Genomic DNA, 25,569 nt, shown 5'->3' with positions numbered 1-25,569 from the left:
ATGAGAACTTCTGTTTGGGCTTTCAGTCACCAGGGAAATGGATGGTTTATGCTCTGTATATTAACCCTTTGAGTGCCAAGTGAATTTGTAAAAAATAGGTGTGAAAATTGCCAAGGAAACATTTTTATTCATCATTACATCCTGCAATGTTTACCTTATGTAGGAAATATAATCTTTCTTTTACACAACATTTTTTATTTGAATTTATAGAACAAATGTGAGCGATGCTGACAATTTTAGCAGATATTGTGCCTCTCACAGAGATGTTGGTATTTAAAGGGTTAATATGATTACTGCCATCGAGCGTTGAGCATAATGGGACTTTATAGAGATCATGTCTAAAAAAATGGCTTACATATGTATTTGGAAAAATTATTATAGTAAAATAGACAAAAAAATAAATATATATTATTTCTAATCTTTAAAAAAATTCAAAATATAATCTGATCTCTCCAAATAGTTCATGTGCTGTACATGTCATTTTTTCACTTTTCCCCTAGAAAACACACCTTTTTCACAAATGGATGCAATCGAACACATACTGTAAGCAGGTTCTGCATGGGAGCCACAGTGCACACACATAGAGAATGATTTGCAAGTGTGGTTGCAGCAAGATTTTAGTGGAGAAGTGATTGACAGTAAGTCATTGTTTGGATGTGGAAAAGTGGATGTGAGCGGACAAATGCAGGCCTGTGATCATCATTTATACGGCATTTTCTGGGCATGTATACATTAGTAGCTGTAATCCCACTTGCTGCAGGAGAGCCCTGTGCGTCTCAGGAGATCAGCATATCCCATGCTTCTACAACAGCACTCAGGCTCTGTATAGTGACCTGGTGTATGATGATATTAGCGATGCTTCCCCAGGTAAAATCTGCCACATCCTCAGCGTTAGTGTAACTTGTGGCTTTACTGTGACTGGCAATGACTTTCTATTGGAAGTTATAACTACATAACCCAAATGACAGGCAGACTCATTGGGAGGTTTTCCTCCCTCCTTGACTTCCAGTCCAGGCTGCGATAGGCAGAGAGCTGGGTTCCTGTAGGAAGCCACTCCATGCCTTACCGTACACCCCTAGCCAACTTCTATGGGCTGCAGCTTATGCAGCCCATAGAAGCCAGACTTTTTCTCATGCTCAGTACCATTGCTCATGCGCCAGGCCTAGTGCCTGACAGCTGTATTATGCAGGTGCCAGAACCCTGGCAGCAGGGACTGGCGGAGACCTGGTGGCATGGCCAGCAACAGCTGATGGTTATAATCTCCAAATGCTGGCTTTCTGTCAATCAACATGCGTACTGACAGAAAATATAAACATCCTAGCAACTGACCTTGTGTTTGCATGATAATTTAACACATACTGTAACTTAACTTAGCCTAACTTAATTTAAGACTCCTCCTTTTCTTGCAACTCATATCCACAGCTAACTTTGCCATCCCTGAATTCTTATTGGATGCTGGGTCACATGCTTCCCTAAGGTCATCACAGCCTAGGATGTTTAACTCACTACATGCCTATCTGTCATTCCGTTTTTTCTAAAAGATGCTGGACATTATCGCAGGATGGCCTAGCGCATGCACACTATGAGTCATACACAAATGCGCACTGGTTCAATTATCGCCCAGCCTGCACATTTTCAGCTGTAGGACCAGGTGTGAATAACCCCTTTATTAAGTCCGATGTGGCAAAAAGCTAATCCTAAATGCCTAGGACTCTATAAGCAAACTTGTGTTCAGCTACAAAGAAAGAGGATGCTAAATTCAGTTAGTCCAGTCCACATGGTGGTATATCTGAGTTGCACTGGACGTCTCATACTATATGACAGGTGTATGAGGGCACATCTGTAAGTGGGATAACGATCGTTTCAAATTTCCCAAACAAAATATTGTATTAGGGAATCGCATAAAACTATACATTTACCTATACCTTTACTTAAATATTGCACCCAAAAAAAGAACTGTTGCCGTGACCGACACGGGCATTTATAGGGAATATTTTGAGTCTCTCTCACAGCAATGTTGGCACCTTAATGGGTTAATTTTGAAAAAATAAACATTCACTGCATTTTATTTTATTTATTTAGTTACTTTTTTGACACTTAGAAATTCTCTGCAGCCTGCGAAATCCCCAGAGAAATCCGAGGACATGAAAGAATTGTGTCCACTCTGTGATTTCTTCTTGCTTCTGGAAGCAGTTAAAAGAATGACGTTTGACATTTTACAGTGCACACTGTGTTAGGTTATTCCTAGGTGAACTCACAGCATGGATAGAATAAGGTAACACACAGTCTAAACTGCAAACCATAGGGATTCTTTAGCACCAGTAACTTCCCAAGATAATCACATTTCACTGGACAAATGTTTCCCGCTTGAACATATTTAATTACAGGGAAGTTTGATGGCTGTAAGAAATCAGGATGCCACTCTTACCAAACAAGCGGTACTAGAGAGGAGGAGGATATTCTTTAGGCTGCAGTAGGGAACAGATTTTTTACTCAGCTGCTGTTCTTTAGAAAAAAAATGTTCTTGGAATCACACAAATAGATAAATCAAACAATTACACTGCTCTGGGTTTCCCATATTTCTTAGGTTATGTGCTGCAATAAGCTACAATTCTTTACACAGCTTTAAGTATGGTATAAAGTTTTCAGAGTGTGAAAAGAACTAATACATTTGTGAACGTTCCTTTGATCATTTAGGGCTGCTGGTATTTTTCAGTTGGTGCAAAAGCTAATTATTTGCCAGTGCCGATTTATTCAATATCTCAATTCTTTTATTCTAGTACGGAGTGTCCTAAAAGTTGTTCTTACACATTAGACATTTAAATATGGCTTTTAATGAATTGTTGTCTAGAGTAATGCATTTTAAGTTTCATGAAGTATGTTTGATTTAAAATAAATTGTAGCAGATTAAAAACTTGTTTGCAGCCAAAAATCTAACCAATTCCATTGTATTGCTTAGCAACAAGTAAAAAGTATCACCTATGTCTACATTGCAGTAGTGCCGCAGGCAATACTTTGAGAAATACATTTTGTCTTTTAACTGAAAATTGATTTATGATTTGATTTATGGGAATATTTGAGATATTAGTATTTGAGATCTGTTTTCAGAGTTTTGATTTAACAAATCTTATATCAATAAAAAATCCAGAATAATGCTGTAACCCCTCAAACAGAATACCCATGGAGAACCAGTGGCAAAAACACTAAAATCAGTGATGATTCTCCTGATGAAAGAAATATAATTTTTTCAGTGTTCTCTTTATTCTTGTGCCCAGAACCCTGATTGGGAAGTTGCCAAGAGCACAAACTTACTGTACATCCAAAGTGTGTTCTTGGCACAAATATCACTTTGAAAGGTACATTTTGGAAGAATTAGAAATTTAAAATTCTACTTCTTTAGAGGAAGATTTGTATGTTTTTTTTTTCAGGCTCAAGTGGGCTGTTGAAACTATTTATTTAAAATATATTTTAAGGAAATGAAATGTTTTGTTACATGTGTTATTCCTATTTTTTTTTTTTATATAATGGAATTGCAACTCTGAGGAAAGTATTAGTTCTCAATGTGGAAAATTGACTAATATTTGAAGAAATGAAAGCTAATTTATGAATCTCAAAATTGTTTACAATCACTACTACTGTATTTATTCAAGTGTGCCTATTCATGTATAATAACATTTGAAATGTGCAATCAAAATTTGAAGTTCTACCTTTTGCAGGAACCCTAAAATAATGTAAATTTTGTGTGCATCGATGTTATGCCCCAAAGGGCAAATTGAGACGAAACTCCAATTAAACGTATATAATGGAGTTTAATAAAGTGCATATAAAATATATTAAAAATGTAGCTTACATGAATAATATTGATAATGCTGGTGCTGAAGTAGAGGATCGCAACACGTTTCATCACTCATGCCCTGGCATCTGAGCTTTACTTTATCAGGAGAGTATCGTAATTACCAATATGTATGTATGCCATCACATGTAGACACTGCTAGGTTGTTGTGTTGTGTTCAAGACGAAGTGTTGGCCTTTAGGAGAAGCTAGGAACATAGCAGATCTAATGTAACTTTTATGTATATGCGAGAGACTCTCTGTCTAACCAGGCAGTTGACAAAGACCAAGAACAGAGGTGTGGAGTCTAACACACTGATGATCTTTGCCAGGGAAACCTCCAAAGGGATATGGTCTTAGCAGTTCTCAGTGTGCAGGTTGCGGACCTATAGTGTGGTCACCTGGAAGAACAGAGAAAAACTAGAAGATACTGGATACAGAAAGACTGAACCAGAATGGTGGACAGGATACACTAGTTTGCATAAGGACTGAACTGAGCTAGCTTGACTGGATGTACTTGAGTACATGAAACTGATTGAAATGGACTGCAACTTGACTGGTCTGGAATAACCAGACTAGGACTGCAACTTGATGGGACTGGAATAACTGCACTAGGTCTGTAAGTAGAACTGGACTGCTTGCAGAGGATCTTCCAAAGACAAGTTCCAGTAACACAGGCACAGCACACATGGAGAGCAGTGAGAGACAGTGAACTGGTGAATTCCATATTTCTGAAATCCCCTATATACTCTAGAGTGGATTATTCTTAGACCCTGAGATCACATGAGTAAAAGACAGATTCTGATTGGACAAAAGCTGATTACATGACCTAGTCAAGATGACACAAATTGGTGAGAACAGATAACTGCTAGACTGCAGCCCCAATCACTAACTGTGAACAACTGAGCACATCTTTCAGGACGAATCTTCACCGCCGGCTGGCTAAGCAGACTAATATGTATACTCCTGAAAGGTAAGCAAAGAGTTTAACGAGAAACCATAACACTATGGGTTACTGGAGCACTTTTCCAACTGTAGAAGCCCTGCCATGTCCAATTTAATAGCTGCCACGGTATGCTGCCACTTGGAGAACCAAAAGATCTAGAACACGCTGTCAGACAGAGCCTGCTAGAACCTGTAAACCTGTAATGTTAAAAAAATACCACACCAAAACACACACACACACACTGAAAGAATGACCTTCTACATAAACACTCTGCCGCACTCCTAGTTTACTACTTTTTTGCTTACTCAGATACTTTGAAAACAGGTCCTGTTCTTTTCAGGTACTTGGCAATAAAAGGCCCAATCATACTAATTATAAATACTCCACCAGATCTATAGCCTCGGAATATAAACACATATGGATGGTGCAATTGTTAGCATTACTGCCTCACAGCACTGAGGTTATGGGTTCAATTCCCACCATGGCCCTAACTGTGCGTAGTTTGTATATTCTCCCCATACTTGCGTGGGTTTCCTCCGGGTACTCTGGTTTCCCCACACATTCTAAAAATACACTGGTAGGTTATTTGGCTCCTAACAAAAAAAAACTAATGCTAGAATGAATGAGTTGCGTGTACATGTAGTAGGGAATATAGATTGTAAGCTCCACTGAGGCAGGGACTAATGTGACTGTTCAAATATTCTCTGCAAAGCACTGTGTAATATGTGTGCGCTATATAAGAAACTGTTAATAAATAAATATATTATTGATACATTATAGTATTAAATACAGCATTCAGAATTGCCAACAACATATGATTACTAGAGGAAAAATCCCAAACTACAATATAGTGATGTTTATTAGTATTCTTTTAGAAAGCCCCCACCCCTTTTCCCAGAGTCAAATGTTTTCCTTTTATTATTGTCATGAAAAAACTACTAGATCAATTTGCAATTTGACTTTTATCATTTACAGACACTTTCAGATATAACAGTTTGTAGCATTCACCAGTATGGTGTAAATCAGGTTTGTAATTTTGACTACCAGCAATGCAGCTGTGGTACTTGTGAGTTATCTGGACGCCCGATTTTTGGTCGTATGCGCATCGCGTCGCATCGCATGGCATCGTATGTTAACCAAATGGAATGCGATGCGACGCGACGAGATGAGCACCCGAACCCGATTTTACATCGGGTACACGTCGCATCGCATGTTAACCACATGGCATGCGATGCGATGCGATGCGATACCACCCGATTTTTCCAGTGTAAAACTCCCAAAAAAGTGTCCCAAAAAGTGACACAATGTCAGTCCCATCCCCATTGTTAACATCCACTCCACTATGAACGTGAACCCGAAGCGTGGCGAGCGCAGCGAGCCCGCGAGGGGCGGCGGTACGCGTCCTACGACCTTTTCATGCCCTACTATCCACTAGGGCGTGGAGTGAGAATATAATAGTGTGGCGAGCGCAGCGAGCCACCGAGCCCGAAGCGTGGCGAGCGCAGCGAGCCCCGCGAGGGGACACGGATACCTTCACAGGTAAGCGCGTCCCTTCGCAGGCTTCACAGGTGTCCACGTCGCCATGGACACCTGTGAAGCCTGCGAAGGGACGCACTTACCTGTGAAGGTATCCGTGTCCCCTCGCGGGGCTCGCTGCGCTCGCCACGCTTCGGGCTCGGTGGCTCGCTGCGCTCGCCACACTATTATATTCTCACTCCACGCCCTAGTGGATAGTAGGGCATGAAAAGGTCGTAGGACGCGTACCGCCGCCCCTCGCGGGCTCGCTGCGCTCGCCACGCTTCGGGTTCACGTTCATAGTGGAGTGGATGTCAGCATCCAATATCATTCATCCATATCATGCATATCTGACACATTAAAGACAACTGAATTAAAGGTAATAACTGTATAATTAACATAAGAATGAAATAAATTAGAATAACAAATAATCATAAAGCACACAATAAATAATCATAAAGCACACAATAATCTCAATTAACATCATGATTTATCAACTAATGTCAGCGCATGCAGAATACGCTCAAATGCATTGTCTCTCGCCAGGCATTTTCGCCACACGAATTCCTGCATGTAGGAATCTAGATGATGGCGTGCTGTTCCCCGCTGGCGTTTGTTGCGCCACTTTGCACACCCCCAAAGTCGCTCAATATTCTGCGTGTGTGCACCAGTCTCTGGGTCGACGAAGTTGAAGCGGTGATTAACCCGCAAGTGGCTGTAACCAGCCCGCTCCAGTTCACTGGTTTGATAGGCACGCCAGCAATCACTTACAATGGTGCTGCCAGGTGCCACGTGCTGCACAATTGCACCAATGAGAGTGGGTGCATCTCTTTTCGGAACTGCAACCATAAAACAGTCCCCTGTCTCCCGGCACACTCCTCCGAACACCCACTGCTGTGGGAGTACTCTGCCAACATTGGCCTTGCGTTTGACAAAGAGGGTTTCATCTACCTCCACTATTTTGTCTGGGCCTCCAATCTGCTGCTGCGGCTGTGCCATTAGATCGCATTGGCATGCCTCCCGCATCAGGGCATTGTAGAAAATGGTGCTTTTATTGCAAATTTTCAAATTTTTCACACAGAATTCAATTGATGTGAGCTCATCACACCAGCACCAAATAAACCGCAGGATGGTCATGAAGGGGAGCCTGCACCCAGGATAGAAGAGGGAGGCCCGCAGACTCTGCTTTTTGTTGCAGCTTTTAATATAGCAGCGCCATTTGCGCTCTTTGAGTGACAGGCGCATAGGATGGCCATTTGGGCATGTGGCAGTCAATGGGAGCAGCCCTTTCTCCTGCAGGAAGGTGACTGTGTCTTCCTCTGTTTTTGGGAGGCTGAAGATGCCATCAACCACAGCCATAATAGTGTAAGGGGTGAAATGGGGCAGGTGTAAAGGGCCAAATGGGGCAATATTGGGGTAAATGTCCAAGAATTCACCTCAGAAATATGTAACAATGCTGAAAATCACTTTCTCTCACTCAAACACTTGCTCTCTCCTCTGGAAACTACCTCACACTGATTTTCTGCCAGATGTGCCAGAAGGCAGGTTTGAAACTGGGCGGGAAGTGTAAACATCGCGTCGCGTCGCATCGCATCCCATCGCATGCCATTACAATAAGCATACGATGCGACGAGATACGACGCGATGGAAAATCGCGTCGCATCGCGTCGTATCGTATGCTTATTGCAATGGCATGCGATGACCACATCGGGCGTCCGGATAACTCACAAGTACCGCAGCTGTTTTTCGGATATCATATGTGCGAGATTTAATTATTCTTGATTTTAAATGGTAATACTGGACTGGTCTTGTTTTTGCTAAGAATGTACTCTTTCATATGTGAAATATATGAAACAGCTTGAAAATGATAGCTTACCGTCTTGTATGGCCTCAAATTGCAGCCTTGGAGAGGCACAGCATGCGTTGTTAAGGACGGATTCTAAGCAGGAACCTTTTAATAAAAATATCGTATTTATTGGTGTTCACAAGAAACATACAGAGAAAAATGTCTCATACAATCTGATAAAATGATATTTACTCTTACATGTTACTCTTATGGGAAAAGGTTATTAAACTGGGAAGTACACTTGACACAAGACACTAACAGTCTAGTCCATTTTAATTTGTTCACTTGATCCTTTGAATAGAATCATAATACTCTACGTCTTAAAGTTTGCCTATCCCAACTTGTGACATTTAACTTATTGACAGTGACCTGTGTTAATGAATATTTTTATTAAAATTCATGTTTTGCATTTTTCATTATAACTTTCCATTACTATGAGAATCTTTCCCAAGTTTCTTAAACAAGATTGCTGACTTTTTCTATGTTCTGCGGAGATTGGAGCCTAAAGGGGCATGGTTCTGTTAAATACATCATCACAGCCACGCCCACTATGTATAATGCTCTGGATTGTGTTGAACGGGATGGTTGAGCCACAGTGATATTTTTATAATTCACCATGTATCATGTGATCAGGGATGGCAGGGATAAACCAGTTTGGTGACCCCCCCCCCAAAAAAAAAAAAATGAAAAATGCTTATTGAAATCCTGCTGCAAAATATTAAGAAAATCTGCTCATGTAAACTCAGAGATTCTGAGTCTCCAGGAATCATGGCCGAATATTTTGCTTCTCATAATATAAATATAAATGGTTACACTAATATATATCTGAATTGCACCTATAGACTTTAAACCAGGGCTGGCCAAACCGGTCCTCAAGATTTACCGACAATCCACGTTTTCCAGATCACCTAGCTGGTGCAAAGGTGCAGTCATTACTAATTGTCCATTTTTAAACCTATGCTGCATTTATTCCTAACTTACACCTTCTACAGATCCACAGGTGGAAAACAGGAACTGTTGGTAAATCTCGAAGACCTGTTTAGCCACCCCAGGCTTTAATGTGATGTAACCGGAGATGGCCTGGAAGGATGGTAGGTGGGTATTTGAACCTCTGGTTGGAATCCTGGATTGTGCACACAGCCCCAGCATGCAGATAGTCCCTAGTGAAATATCGTTTTTCATTGAAGGGTTATATGATTCTCATCTCAGGATACTTTTCTGTTTGTTATAAAAACTTCACTGTTTTCCATCATGTCCTTTACAGTGATCTCTTTGTTAAATTGTACTTTATATGGTCCTAGTTAATTGCTAATATTTGGAATCTTTAAATGAGGCTTGCAGAGTATACAATGCTGTAGTTTACCTCTTATTCATACGCACATACAAAATAATCCCTAGCTGCCCTGTCAGGGCCACCAACAGGGGGTGCCGTGGATACAGCTGTCCCAGGCCCCCGGCTTCTGGAAGGGCCCGGGCAGCTCATTTACTGTTCACATCACTTATCCCCAGAACAGTAAAAGTGTGTTACTACAGTTGTGGATGGATTTGCAGATCACCAATCCATTCTCCAGTCAATTTTAGACTTGCAGGGGGAAGGATTTTGCTCTTTCTGGGCAGCAGTCCTTTGCAAATTTGCACACCAGCGATGAGGTCTTATGGGGTGATTCTGGTTGATTAGACCCATTGCAAATTTATGAAAAATATCCATTGACAGGCCAGCTGGGACACATGTCGAGTAGCATGGAGTGGGAAATTGCACGGGCAGAGTAACATGGCTCGCAAACCTGCAAACTAACGCTGATTTTCAAGCCAACCAGCCCTTATGCAGGCGTACTGGTCCCCGGCACTGGAAACAAAAATTTCCAAAAATCTCCACTGTATAGGACATATGTGGTTCTGTATCAGGGGTGGGCTGGGCCGGGGGGCAGGGTGCCACATGTCCCCCTGGGCCAGCACAATTGTACTACTTCAGGGCTGGGGTGCATTGTTATATGGCCGATCGCTAGGCTGGACTGCCTCCAGGATTTCCCCTACAGAGCCGGCAACTTTACTTCCAGATCTGCTGCCAGCTACACTGACTCCTCCCACTCCCAATATCAGTTACTGTATGTGGCGGAGAACGACAGAAGTAGTGGTGATACGGCAGCCAGCAGTGTAACAATTAGTCAGCATGACTCAGATGCCACCAGCTACATCTCCTGCTCCGCGGGCCACCAGCTCCATCTCTGCCTCTGTCCAGAACCCAGGAGCTTGAGCAGTGGGACATCTGACTTCCCTGCGGATTGGCTGCAGCAGCTTTCTCCATGCAGCAGCTCAGTCCTCTCTCCCGGCTGCAGGCATCTAGTCTGTCCTCTCTGCTTCCTCTGTCCCCGGTTGTATGAGGAGGCAGAGGAAGTTCAGCCTGCGCCCGCTATCTTTCTGGGGCCACAGCAGCGCACAGCACTTGCTCCCCACAGCCTCATATGCCCGCTCTCTGGGGCATCGTACAGAAAGTACAGCACTTGCTCTGCAGCTATGACAGCCCCAACTCCCCACCATGGCTTTTTGAATGTGATTCCCGCCTGGCTCTCCGGGGGTTCCCTATGTGAATCTGACCTTGATGGTGAGTGGCTGTGAAGGGGCCATCAGATTGCGGTTGCTGCAGAAGTTCCTGGAAGACTAAGGAGGTAACTACCCAGGTACAGGCTGTATAAGGGTGTGTGTGTTGTGTGTGTGTTGTGTGTGTGTGTGTGTGTGGAAGAATGATTGCTGTAAACACACTACTGTCATCCTCACCCCACCGTCACCCTCTTGCTGTCATCACCCACACACTGCCATCACCCACACACTGCCATCACCCTCACTTTTCTGTTGACCACACACTGCTGTTACCCACAGGCTGCTGTCACCTTCCCACTGCTGTCTCCCACATGCTGCTGTCATCCTCACACTGCTGTCACGCTCCTGCTGCTATCACCCTCCCACTGCTGTCACTCTCCCGCTGCTGTCATCCACATGCTGCTGTCACTGCTATCACTGCCATCACCCTCCCACTGCTGTCACCCTCCCATTGCTATCACTGCCATCACCCTCCCACTGCTCTCAGCCTCCCACTGCTGTCACCCACATGCTGCTGTCACCCTCCCCCTACTGTTACCCTCCTGCTGCTTTCACCCACATGCTGCTCTCACCCTCCCGCTACTGTCACCCACATGCTGCTGTCACCCTCCCACTGCTGTCACCCACATGCTGCTGTCACCCTCACACCACCATCACCCGCAAACTGAATTCACTTATGCACTATCACCCTCACATCTGTTTTGTCGGAAACAGACGTGGATTGTTAAAGTCGCATGTAAGGAAGGACTGAGTGGTGTGGACCCAGTTGCAGTGTTTCTATGGTCCTGCTGGCCTCCTGCAGGCGAAGGCTTCACCATTAACAGCCACATTTGCGGGGCCAAATTAAGTCCGGCCCCAGACCAGTGCCGTCTGGTCTTGAGTGGGACAAGGTGGCCCACTGGAGATTGAAAACTATGAAAATATGGGGTGTGATAGTGTACACACTCAGCCTACCAGTGTGTGGGAGAAAAGAACCCCACAGGTGCAACAATGCACAGATGACAACTAGGAATAAATCCCTAAAGTACACAATGGGTGCAACAATGCACAGATGGAAAAGACAATGATAACAATCCTGTATACCTGCACTACAAGAGGGCGTCCCCTAGCAGGCCAAGCTTGACCCTACTGTGCAGAGTACTGCAACAATGCAAAGATGACAATATACAAAATACAACAGAGAATAATGCAGGGAATCCTGACTTATCTGAACACGGACACCCAGCGGACTACTGGCAAGGAAACTGTAGCAGGCAAATAGAGACCCAGAACTAGGAGCAGCTGGAACCAGGAACACGCAGACAGCAGGCTGAAAATGCTATAACTGGCACTCTGAAAGGCTGGCCGGATTCTATTCAAATCTGCCGCCTCCCACGGCGCAGCGTTTGCGGCAGAAGTTCTGGGTGTTGCCTAGCAACGTCCCCGACACTTCTGCCTGGCCTGCCCGGCACTCGCCAGAAGAAGATGGCCGCCGTCCATGAGCCTACAGCCCCGGAGCTGTGTGGCGAGCAGGGAGGCAGTGGCGCGACAGACGGCACCTAACATCACGGTCATTATCTGACAAGCCACAGACGTTTCCGACAATTTGCAGCCTTTCCGACAATAAGCAGGCGGTATATTGAATACTGATTGTCGATGTACTGTCGGATAAGGTAAAAAAAATGTCCGAAATTCCCACTGGCGGAATCCTGGAATGAATACCCCCCTATATCTATACAAATGTACTTATTACTCTTTCTTTATGTAACTGTAATTTCTTTCTCAACAACCATTTCTCTTTTATGTTTCAATAATTGTCATTTTCCCTATAAATATATTACATCAGGGCCCAAACTCTGTAATTGTCAGGGCTGTAATTGCAATTTTATTCACCGAGAACTTATTTACGATAGAACTTCCATGTACCATAGATTTTTTTGATGTACTTTGACAAACTCCACTTTTATTTGGTGACCTTGTGTGACATTTCTGCATTAATGTTGGAACGGTTAATTAAAATCATGACATTTATCTCAAGTCACAAAATCACCTTCATTAGTATGATAATATTTTTTTTTAGAAGCTTTGGGACTGAAAGACCTGAAATGACCAGCTTTCTATAGTAGTTTGTAACTTTTGTCTGTTACTATTGCTACTTTCTGAGTTCCAAAATCACATTTTATATCACCAGAACAGAAGACAAATTTCAGTATAATAAACCTCTTTTATGAAGTGTCCTTGGGCACAAATGGATGGTCTTGTCTTTTGATGTGGTGAGGTCCTATCATAAGATATCAGGATTGAGTCACAGTTAACTGACATTTATCCACACGTGTTTGAAGCTAGATAGCCAATTATGAATAGTATTGACTATGTAGTACCCAAAGCTGATAATAGGTGCAGTTCATAATCATCTGCATAGCAATGGTAGACTGTATACTGTATACTACAAATAGCATGTTGCACATGATGAAACCCTATAAAAAACTGCATCACTGATGAGTAGGATTAAATTCCTGAAGATAATCTCTATGACCTTCTGCTGAAAAACAATTGGAACTATCTAAGGACTGATCAATTCATAGAAATAGAAGTTAACAGCAGATATGAACCTCTTGACCCATCTAGTGTCCCCTTTTCTATTTATCCTTTTTGGGAACTTCAACCTTTTAGTTTTTGTGTAAGGTGTACCAAGCATGTTTAAATTGCTCTACTGACTTAGGCTTTACTGACTCGACCTTTGATGGGAGGCTATTCCTCTTATCCCACTACTCTTTCAATTAAGTAATTTCTCTACAAACCTGACTCTCAGCAGTTTCAGAGCATGTCGTGTTAGTACTTCTTGTCCATTTAAAGAATGTCTCACTCCTGTATCATCTTAAAACCCTTGATACATTTTAAAGTTTATATCATTCTAGCACCCTGCATCCTTCAAAACCCATTCAGTTCATATTCCCTTCCTGCAGTGTATTTCTTTAATGTGGTGCTCCTTTCACAGGTACGGTCTGCATATTAGTGATGAAATACAGACCAGAACGTGCTAGTAGCACCACAGCAGGAAATTTATAACTATTTCTCTCTCTCTCTCCTCTCTCTCTCTCTCTCTCTCTCTCTCTCTCTCTCTCTCTCTCTCTATATATATATATATATGAATATATATACACAATTGTGCTCATAAGTTTACATACCCTAGCAGAATTTATGATTTTCTGGCCATTTTTCAGAGAATATGAATGATAGCTCACAAACTTTTCTTTCACTCGTGGCTTAGTGGTTGGGTAAAGCCATTTATTGTCAAACAATGGTGTTTACTCTTTTTAAATCATAATGACAACAGAAAGTACCCAAATGACCCTGATCAAAAGATTACATACCCCAGTTCTTAATACCGTTTATTGCCCCCTTTAACAAGGACAGCTTAAAGTCTTTTGTGGTAGTTGTGGATGAGGCTCTTTATTTTCTCAGATTGTAAAGCTGCCCATTCTTCATGCCAAAAAGCCTCCAACTCCTGTAACTTCTTGGGCAGTCTTGCATGAACTGCAAGTTTGAGATCTCCCCAGAGTGGCTCAATGATATTGAGGTCAGAAGACTGAGATGGCCACTCCAGAACCTTCATTTTATTCTGCTGTAGCCAATTTCAAGTTGACTTGACCTTGTGTTTTGGATCATTGTCATGTTGGAATGTCCAAGTATGTCCCATGCGCAGCTTCTGGGCTGATGAGTGCAAATTTTCCTCTAGTATTTTCTGATAACATGCTGCATAAATCTTGCCATCAATTTTAACCAAGTTTCCAGTGCCTTTGTAGCTCACACATCCCCAAAACATCAGCGACCCACCTCCGTGTTTCACAGTAGGAATGGTGTACCTTTCATCATATGCCTTGTTGACTCCTCTCCAAATGTAACATTTATGGTTGTGGCCAAAAAGTAAAATTTTGGTCTCATCACTCCAAATGACTTTGTTTGAGCTTGTCTCTGTCCTGTTTAGAGTATTGTAAATGGGATGCTTTGTGGGATTTGCATGGTAATGGTTTTCTTTTGGCGACTCGACCATGCAGCCCATTTTTCTTCAAATGCCTCCTTATTGTGCATCTTGAAACAACCACACCTTTTTTACCAGAGAGTCCTGTATTTCAGCTGAAGTTATTTGTGGATTTTTCTTTGCATCCCAAACTATTTTCCTGGCAGCTGTGGCTGAATTTTTTGTTGGTCTACCCGACCGTGATTAAGATTGTACAGAATCCCTCATTTCCCACTTCTTAATTAGAGTTTGAACACTGCTGATTGGCATTCTCAATTGCTTGGGTATCTTTTTATATACCTTTCCTGTTTTATACAGTTCAATTATCTTATATATATATAACGTAATCCTATTAAAGGGCTAAATAAGAAGGGCTATGTATAATATATTTATATATTTTTATATATATATCTATAGATATATATATAAATAAAGCCAAAGTCCGGCACACACGAGCGCGCCGTAGCGCTTCCAAATACGATACGTTACCGGGTGCCTTCACTGTGGTAGTGGATACTTTGGGTTGGAGGTGCGGCACTCACAGCATGCAAGAAGATGCGGTACACTGAATCTTAGTACAACGTTTCAATGTCCTTTATTTGGACATTTTTGTCAGGCATAGTGAGTATCAAACACTTACAAACATTTATACACTTCCGTGTGTGCGTTATCCAGCGTGGTTTCAGACGCTGGAAAATGACGTCAGTCCCGTAGGGCTGCGTGCTACCATCACCATGGTTACAAAATAAGTTACAAAGTACATACAAACAGCGATACATTTAAACAAGTTGTGCAATGCCATTCATTAACTGTACTAAGTTACTGTATCAAGTAATAAGGCAATGAATCATCAAACAAAGTCCAATAGGTGCGATCCTGTTGATGACAGAATGGATAAATAATATGGATAAATATTCAATACACATGTATCAATAATGTACAAGTACAATTACCAGCATTAAAAGAACCAATTCCACTTTTGGGCTAGCGTAATACTGAAACAGCAATCTAAAACAATGCACATAACAATGGAAATAGAACATGTTCAAATAAGAGACCTAATAAGCAAATGAAGAAATGAAACATGAAAAACAAGGGGGGAACAACATTAATTTCTGGACAAACAGCTGATGCCCAAATGCTCGTTTAGGCCCCTGGGTGAGATCGTATCAAGCCTGTGGATCCAGCGAGTTTCACATTTTAATAATTGTAACCACCTGTTACCACCACATATGCTAGGGGGGACATGATCAATCATGCGATATTTAAGTGATGGTAAAGTGTGTTTCATAGCAAAAAAGTGCTTTGGCACCGGGAGATCACATTTGCCACCCGACAATGCTGCCCGGATGGTAGATCTGTGGGTCGTTATCCGCTCCTTAAATGTTCTCTCGATCTTACCGATGTACGATAAGCCCGATCTTACCGATGTACGATAAGCCGCATGGGCAGATCAATTGATAAATTACGAAGCGAGATTCACAACTAAGTGTATGTTTGATGGAATATTTAGTGCCACGATGTGGATGGTAAAACACCAGGCCAGGGATCATGCAACTACACACTGTACATGTACATCTGATACAACCTCTGGGAGGTTTTTTTTTATGATGACTAAAGGCCGATATATCGGTCTTTACCAATATATCCCGTAAATTCGGTGCCCTCTGGTAACAGGACATCAATCTGGAATTGGGAATATTGATGTCCCTATCCGTAGATACTATAGACCACAGCTTTTTAGAGACTTTATTGATGGTAGAGCTAGCACTGGAAAATTTAGTGACCCATGGGATCACTTCTTGTGTGGGTTGAACATCTTTGGGCTTGGGTTTTAATAACTGGTCATGGGTAAGTAGTGCTGCACGTTCTTAAGCTGCTTTGAGATCGTAAGGTTTGTAACCCCTGTCAAGGAATTTATCTATGAGGGCATCGATCTGCACTTCAGCCTCAACTGGGTCTGAGATGATACGTTTTATCCGAACCATTTGTGAGTAGGTTAACGCTTTGAATAAACTCCTCGGGTGGGCACTAGTACCATGTAATAAGTTATTTCTGTCAGTCTTTTTTTGGAACAATGATGTAGTTATATGGCCCTCATTCAGGTGAATGGCTACATCGAGAAAATTAATAGTTTTTTGATCATAGGACATAGTAAATTTGACCGGACTGGTACCAGTATTGTGTTCCTCCACAAGCCCAATTAAATCACAGATTGGTCCTGCTCAAAAAATAAGCAAATCATCGATAAATCGACGATATAAAAGGATTCTGGCGGCAATAGCTGGATTATTAAAGAAATCTATATATAAGAATATCTATAGATAGATATATATAGATATATATCTATATATCTATATATATCTATCTATATATATATGACAGCCACAGTATCCTGTATGTATATATATAGGGCTGGCTTTGGATTCCTTAGTCTAGAATCACGAGGCGACACTCTCCGTTTTTTTTTTAGAAATATATTAAATCACAGCATACAAAATAAATGGTGAAAAACAAACTCAGGTCATGGCTGTCAACAGTTTCGGGGAGCAATCCCCTTCATCAGGACGACCAACAGGGTGAGTGACAACAAAACAAAATCTTTTTCCTGATAAAGGGGATTGCTCCCCGAAACTGTTGACAGCAATGACCTGAGTTTGTTTTTCACCATTTATTTTGTATGCTGTGATTTAATATATTTCTAAAAACCCGGAGAGTGCCGCCTCGTGATTCCAGACTAAGGAATCCAAAGCCAACCCTATTAACTTCTCAGGAAGGCACCCCGGTGGCCGCATTCTTCATCCAGAGTGCCAGACCACTCCACTCCACCCCCTACAGGGGGTATGAATCGCTTCGAGACGTACATCGACCTCAATAAATTTATAAGAAAGCTAACTCTCAAAAGACATTTCGCCAGAAAAGAAAATGCAACCATCCAGAACTATGAGAACAGATCAGATTCAGGCCTGAAACCAGCATCAAAGTACTACCCAATCGAATCCAAAGGTAATAACATCGGTATTTTTTATGACCTTGTGAAGAGAGATCTATGTGATAAGGAAGCGGAAGCAATTACACAAAAGAATTTATTCAATGCAGAAAGAGAAGCCCTTAAACAACTGAAGGATAACACAGAAATCATTATAAAACAAGCTGACAAAGGGGGGGGGATTGGTCATCATGGATCGCGAAGCCTATGTTAAGGAAGCAAATAGGCTATTAGGAGATATAGAATCATACACAGCCTTAAACCATGATCCTAAGGACACCTACCTGGAAGAATTAAGGATACTCCTATTACAAGGACTCCGCCAGAATGTTCTAACAAAAGGGGAATACCAATACCTCATAAGATCAAATCCCGTCACCCCCATTTTCTACTTTTTACCGAAAATTCATAAAAACATGGTAAATCCACCAGGTCGCCCGATAGTGGCAGGGATTGATTCCCTGACCTCTAACCTATCAGAGTACGTGGACATTTTTTAAACAAAATATGTGAAGGAACTCCCAGCTTTTTTAAAGGATACAACCGCAGTGTTGAACCTTTTAAAGGATTTTATTTGGAAGGACACCTACTACTGGGTCACAATTGACGTGCAGTCACTATACACATGTATTGGACACCAATCGGGCATTGAAGCATGTAATGAATTTTTAGAAGAAGATGACACCCTGAAAAATCAACATAAGAAATTTATTTGCGACACAATTGAATACATTTTAAGTCACAATTATTTTAAATTTCTAGACCAATTTTACCTTCAGAAATGTGGAACTGCGATGGGTACCATATTTGCGCCCAGTTTTGCTAATCTTTTTATGGGGAGCTGGGAGAGGCGTTTTATTTACACAGATCATGCTTTTAAAGACAACATCAGATTTTATAAAAGATACATTGATGATATTTTAATAGTGTGGGAAGGCACAGAAGCACTTTTTTCCGAATTTTTAATGTACATAGATAACAACCAAATGAACCTCCGCTTCACCTCAAATATAAATAAAATCCAAATTGAATTCCTGGACTTGGTGCTAATAGGAGAAGGGAATCAAGTAACAACAAAGAATTTTGTGAAGACAGTGGACACTAACAGTTACTTGCACTATAAAAGCAACCACTTGCGGAAGTGGAAAGATAATATTCCCTACTCCCAATTTCATCGCATTAGGAGAAACTGCAACAGAGATGAAGATTGCTCTAACCAACTTGAACTGTATAAAGAAAGATTCAAGGAAAAAGAATATCCAAACAGAATTATCAAGGAAGCTGTTGAAAGAATTAACAACACCAATAGAGAAAGCCTATTGAATTACAAGGAGAAGATCGAGAAAAAAGACACAGTAGCCTTCGTGACCACCTATAGCCAGCATGATGCCAAAATCAAACAAAGCCTCAATAAACATTGGAACATTCTTCTCATGGACCCAACACTCAAAGAAATTTTACCAGTTAATCCAGAAGTAATTTTCAGAAAATCAAAAAATCTCAAAGATATTCTGGCACCCAGTTTACTACTTCCAAACAAAACTCAAAATAAATCAGCCATAAAATGCCTAGGATCATACAAGTGTGGGAAGTGCAACATCTGCAAACATGTCCACCCCAATAGAAAGACCTTCACTAATTTCGATAATACCAAAGAATTCAGGATCAAAGATTATATGAACTGTAATACGACATCAGTTATTTATATACTTGAATGCCCATGCCATCTGAAATATGTCGGAAAAACGAAAAGGGTTTTAAAATTACGAATACAGGAACACAGCCGGAATATTAAGAATAAAATAGACAGCCATGCCATCTATAGACACTTTCTAAACCACCACGATGCAAATCCAGAAGGTCTAACATTCAAAGCAATCAAATGGGTCAAAATAGGGCCCAGAGGTGGTGATCTGACAAACAAACTTTCGCAAAGAGAAATGTATTGGATCTTTGAACTCAATACTATGCATCCACTTGGTTTTAACGAAAGTTATGAAATCGCTCCGTTTTTATAAGGTTCATAAACCCTTCTTAATATCACATTCTCACCTTATTCACTATCACTCATTTTAAATAAAAGTCTTCCATAAGCGTCCAATGTTGTGTCTAAAAAGTTTTTTCCTACAGTCAAACCACACTAGTAACGCCCAATCTCGTCTGATCTTGGAAGCTAAGCAGTGTTGGGCCAGGTTAGTACCAAGATGGGAGACCACTTGGGAAAACCTGGTGCTGTAGTAATAGAATAGGACATACTGTAACATGGAACTATGGTTTTAACCTTTTTAGAAACAATTTTAAATGACCTTAAGTAAATGCACATTAGCACTATACGTATTCATCACCAATGTCACAATATATTAATATTATAATATTTTTAATATTTTAATACACGCTCACTATATATATAATATTAATATTAATATAAATTATGCAGCATATAGCACTATATATAATCACAAGGTTATATTAACCTTATTCTCACAGAAATCGCACATTTAAACTGATCTCAATGGTTACTATCTTTATTTGTTTTCCTCTATGGTGAAAACCTGGTGTAAGAGACTTAAGCAAGATGGCCGCTACAAACAATGCTAAAAAGAAAGTATTAGAAGCCTCAAGAAAATGGCCGCCGGGATCCATAATAAAAGGACGTTGTTTTCATTCTGTTGTAACTTGAACAAGTGCTCCGGGGACAACATTCGCGGACGCACCCACACACAAGGAAGTGTGGCATATAGACAGTATTGCGGCTATGGATAAGCCGCGCATGCGCACTGACGATACCCGAATACCGGAAGTGTGGCGGAAGTGCCGCAAATGAACAAACTTTACAGTTTTAAACGTTGTCATTTACTTTTTTCACTCTGTAAACATAGCGCCCCAGTTAGGGGAATTATACTCTACCCATGGGAATGTTTGTTGAATGCATAGACATAGTATATATCAATATCCAGAATTTAGACCAATTAATGACAGGAAGTGATGTCAGCAGCAATGAGGCTGACATATAGGTATAAATAACAGTCTGGTCTCAGTCTCACTCTACCCCTTGATGAAGTCAGACAGGACGAAACGCGTTGGGTGTTCCTTGCCTCCAGCATTTTTATAAGATAAGCACTTTATTACTAGTATATACGTTTTTATGTCCACCTTGCATAATTGTTTTTAAGAGAAATTTTATATATTTTCTTCTATGACCTATAAATAAATTTGTAATTTTTTATATATTTATATTTATTGAATATTTATTCATCAATTGACCATTTTATAGTTCCAGAGATTCATTTATAGACAATTAGTCGCCGCATCTTTATCCACTGTCTACACATATATATATATATATATATATATATATATATATATATATATATATATATATATATATATATATATATATATATATATATATATATATAGTCAATGTTATTTGGACATCGGGGACATTTTGTTTATACTATAAAATAATTGAGAAATACTATAAATAAATATATATAATTTTTACTTTATTTAGAACAATTGAGAGAGGGGTTACATTTTTTTTTTAAAGGAGGTTGACATCTAAAATTCATATGCTAAAAATAAATGATGCTTATTTTAAAAGAGGTGTTATTGAATAAATATTTAAAAACAGGATTAATTCATGAACAACCAGAGTTCATTTGCAAAAGTAAAGTAAAAGTTGCTTACTGTAGCTGATATTGAAGTGAGGTAGGTCCCAGAAGTTGCCCGATGTTTCGTCTAATCAGACTTCCTTTATATACCGTATCTAAAAATACATTTAAAAGATAAATGTAAGTGCTCCTGATAATGGCTAGCATAGCATGATGACACATCAGTCTAAACTGCTTTGTTCTATCAATCAATCCACATCACAAACTATAAAGAGTATATATTTGATGGCCACAACTGCATTGCAGTGATCATAAAAGCATCGGAGTTCCTGAAATGTTTTCAGAGAATCCCTTGCAGAGATCCAAGATACAGTACACCATGACATTGTGCACTTTTGTGACAGAACTCTGGTACTTTATGTCTTCTAAATGATGTGACTATAACTTCAGTCTTAAAACATCAGGACAAGATACACGAGTCAGAAGAAACACACGTCAGAAGTTTCTTTATACAGTATGTCAGTACCCCAGCAATAAACTGTTTTAGTATCAATGTATGTATGATATATATATATATATATATATATATATATATATATATATATATATATATATATATATATATATAGCATGCGGGAGACCCGGCACTCAGATAAAACTCCACTGAAATGGAAATATAACAGGAACTCTGGCTGTGGTGCCTTCCTAAGGAGGTCCAAAAAGATCCACCAAACAACATGAAAAAGAACGAGGCGGCACTCAGCAGGCTTAAAGTAAATAGGTCCTTTACTCCAACAAGTTTCGGGGTCACCCCCCGTTGTCAGGGACAAACAGCATACAATTCACAGATCTTAATAGGAACTGCCACACATATAAATACCAAACAAGAGCCCGCCCCCCATGCAATTACTCACCGATAGTACTCACCTGCCGGGCACATGGGATCAACCAAACACACAGACAAGACCGGAAGGTCCCCCAGGTATAGGTGTCCCCCCCCGCCTGACATTCTTATGATATCTGATTGGGGGATTGGTGTCGCCTGGTGTGTGGGCTGCAGTCAGGGGATTTCTTACCTCACTGCAGACCCACACATGCGGTGAATTACCATATCCGGCATCAAATGTTTATCATTGTTGTTTATAAATGTACAGCACTTTAATATTTCTGTGAATTGTATGCTGTCTGTCCCTGACGACGGGGGGGTGACTCCGAAACTTGTTGGAGTAAAGGACCTATTTACTTTAAGCCTGCTGAGTGCCGCCTCGTTCTTTTTCCTATATATATATATTTATATATATATATATATATATAATGACAATTTGATAAAGAAATTGAAACGTTGATCACTAAGGCTTGTGCATAGTGTGAGTTATTTTGCTATGAGTGCTACACCCTGGTTGGATATATATATATATATGTAGATAGATAGCTAGGACTGGTGTAGAGGCGGCATTCACTCAGACTTTGTGTTGTAATAAAATAGCCTTTATTTGTCCGAAGGTGTTTCGGGGCAATTACCCAGTTTTCAAGGATGTACAACAAGCAACACTGAATACATATAAAGACAACATATCCCCTCCCAAAACATTAATCAGGCACCACCTGCACTCACCTGGTCCCCCTGCTGCGAGCGCACCTCCCACAACAGCTGGAGGTTAGGTGTCATTCCCCCCACCAGCCATATCGACAGATAATGCTGTGGAAGGCATCCACCATCTGAAGCTGGCATTCTCATTGTAAGCCTCGCTATGATAAATGTGATCTGATTAACAATCAAATGTGATAATAAAGGATTGAAGTAGTATTTTACAAATCCTCCTCTAATTGCCCTTTAGTACATTTGGGTGATACAAAAATAAAATGAAATCCGTGTGAAAACTCCCCTTTTCACAATTTTATTACTAAAAATAATGTTGATAAATGGGCCTTTTAGTGTCTCCACAACTGTTATTTAAGTACTCTGATAATAATTCAGTAATTTCCCCCTTTAACTATCAACATGGATTGCCCAAATCATAGGCGCCGATTCTGTGGGTGCTCAAGGGCCCGAGCACCCACGGAAATTCATGAGCACCCACGGGTCCGAGTCCTGCTGCTGGGCCGCCATATTAACTTGATAATTTGCGGCTGCAGTACCCGCATCGCCGGACCTGCCACCTGGCAATAGTATGCCAGGATGGCGGGAAGAGTGTATTCCATCCGCGGAGTAATATGCAGACGTGGGCCTGCCAGCCTGTGCGTGCTCTGGACATGCTGTGCGGCTGAGTAGGGCGTGCTGTGCGACTGAGTAGCATTTATGTACCTGCATGGGGGGGGGGCATTTATGTATTTGGCAATGTGGGAGAATTTATGTATTTGCCATTGTGGGGGCATTTATGTACTTGGCACTGTGGGGGCAATTATGTATTTGGCCGTAATGTGTTAAAAAGGAAACTCTGCTGCCGTAATTTGAATATTGGAGACAACTGTGCTGTGTAATAAAAATTGGTATTATGTTGAGGCCACGCCCCTTCCCCATGAAGCCACTCCCCTATATTTTTGGCTTGAGCGTCCACCAGCAAAAACATAAATCGGCACCTATGTCCCAAATACACTTCAGTTCTCTCAATAACAAAACTAAATACTGTACCATTGTGCTCTGTTAAATTTTGGGCATCTTTTTTATTTTTGACAAAAATGCACCTTATTTGCGTAGCAATGTGAATAGCATATACAAAAAGACTCTTCTGATTAAAATATGTGGCATATCATTATATTCTGTGCATCTGCAGCTGTATCCGCATATGAAATTGAAATGCATCATTCTGTAGTATTTTGTATGCAGTTACAGCCACGGTTGCACACAGAACATAGGCATGCAGCATATCATTTTAAAAAGCATAAGCTGCTTGTGTGTCATTATAAAATCGTTTTGTGTATAAGATGGAAAAATGTTAGGCACTAACCAGTTGTTCCACAACTAGAAGGGCAGTTTAATTTGCCCAGAGGCAAGATGTATGTTGGTACATCTGTATGTCCATCCTTAATTGTATGCCACATCTATTTTTCTCTGAAACATTGCATTTTGGTGCTTATTATAACAGTCATGATTCATCTTTGTGCTTTGAGCAGAGGTGCTTTAAGAGAGGAGGACAGTGTGCAAGCTCCCCGGCTCGGGCCCCCTCCTCTCTCCCGTGCCGCCTTCACTGCCACATCGCTCTAGTGCACAATGCAGTAGAGTCTAAGCTCTAGAGAGCTCAGACTCTACTGCGCATGCACGCAAATCCAAAATATTTTGGGGGCGATTCCGGCAGCGCTGCTGCCTTAAGCACATGACTCTGGTGGGGTAAGTATTAAACAATGGGTGCAGTGTGCACAGTGTGGGCCCCCTGGGACTCTCGGGCCCATGTGCATCACGCACATTGCACCCATTATAAATGTGCCACTGCCTTGAAGGTAGGTGATAGGAGTTATATTCCAGCAATAAATGAATTGCAGAAGTTAGTAACTGAATGAAATAGTTGAAATGTTGTCTTTGACATGCAAACCGTACATACTGTAGCAATCTGAAAACATGCCAAAAGCAATCCACAGTGGGGGCTGATTTAGTACTCTCTGTCGCTTCTTTCACATTATAGTTTAGTAAATTAGGAAGCAAATCAATTTTAGTGTTATAGATTTAGAAATAAATTACTGAAATATAAGCTGGTGACTGTGGTAATTGCATTTTAAATACACTTTCTGTAACTGTGCCATTAACTGATAAGGGTCTATGCTGTAATTGCAAATATTTAAAAGGTATTGGAATCCTTGCTAAATCTGGTCTTGCTGTTGTGGCATAACATCTGTAATCTTATATTCATGTTCTTCTAGTCCATTCTAAACACAGCCATGAAATCAGCTGTGATTATTGTTCAAACATTAAAATATCTAATATCTACTTGTTTGAAATGTAAACTAAGCTTCATATTTGCCTACTGAAAGTGTGTATTGAACAGAATTTTTATTAGCTCATCTCATTTTTTTTTTAAAGTGAATAATTCATATAAGCAATGCACTCACAACATGCTATTTTAATCACCACTCTATGGATGCTTTTAAAGATTGGTGTGAAACTTTGTACATATTAAAGGGACATTCATGGAATTAATATTCAGTTCTTCAACACTACAGTGAAGGTCCCAGTGACCTTTGTGCTTGCGGTGAACTGACTTTGGAAGCTCATGGAGCCCACACACGCACCGATCC

At 40.8% G+C, this 25,569-nt stretch overlaps 1 protein-coding gene and 1 non-coding gene across 2 annotated transcripts in view; both read left to right on the top strand.

Moving 5' to 3' along the window:
* Nucleotides 1–25,569, top strand: part of DPYD (dihydropyrimidine dehydrogenase) — a 1,077,189-nt gene that overhangs the window by 978,972 nt on the left and 72,648 nt on the right. The gene's annotated exons all lie outside the window — the stretch shown is intronic.
* Nucleotides 19,848–19,966, top strand: LOC146034258 (5S ribosomal RNA). Its single transcript, XR_014459664.1, has one exon. It is a non-coding gene; the product is annotated as a 5S ribosomal RNA (ribosomal RNA).

The sequence above is a fragment of the Crinia signifera genome, chromosome 8 (assembly GCF_055691185.1).
Source record: "Crinia signifera chromosome 8, ASM5569118v1, whole genome shotgun sequence".
NCBI classification, from domain to species: Eukaryota; Metazoa; Chordata; class Amphibia; order Anura; family Myobatrachidae; genus Crinia; species Crinia signifera.
The sequence above is the reverse complement of the archived record's forward strand: the minus strand, read 5'-3'. Positions and strand labels throughout refer to the sequence as shown.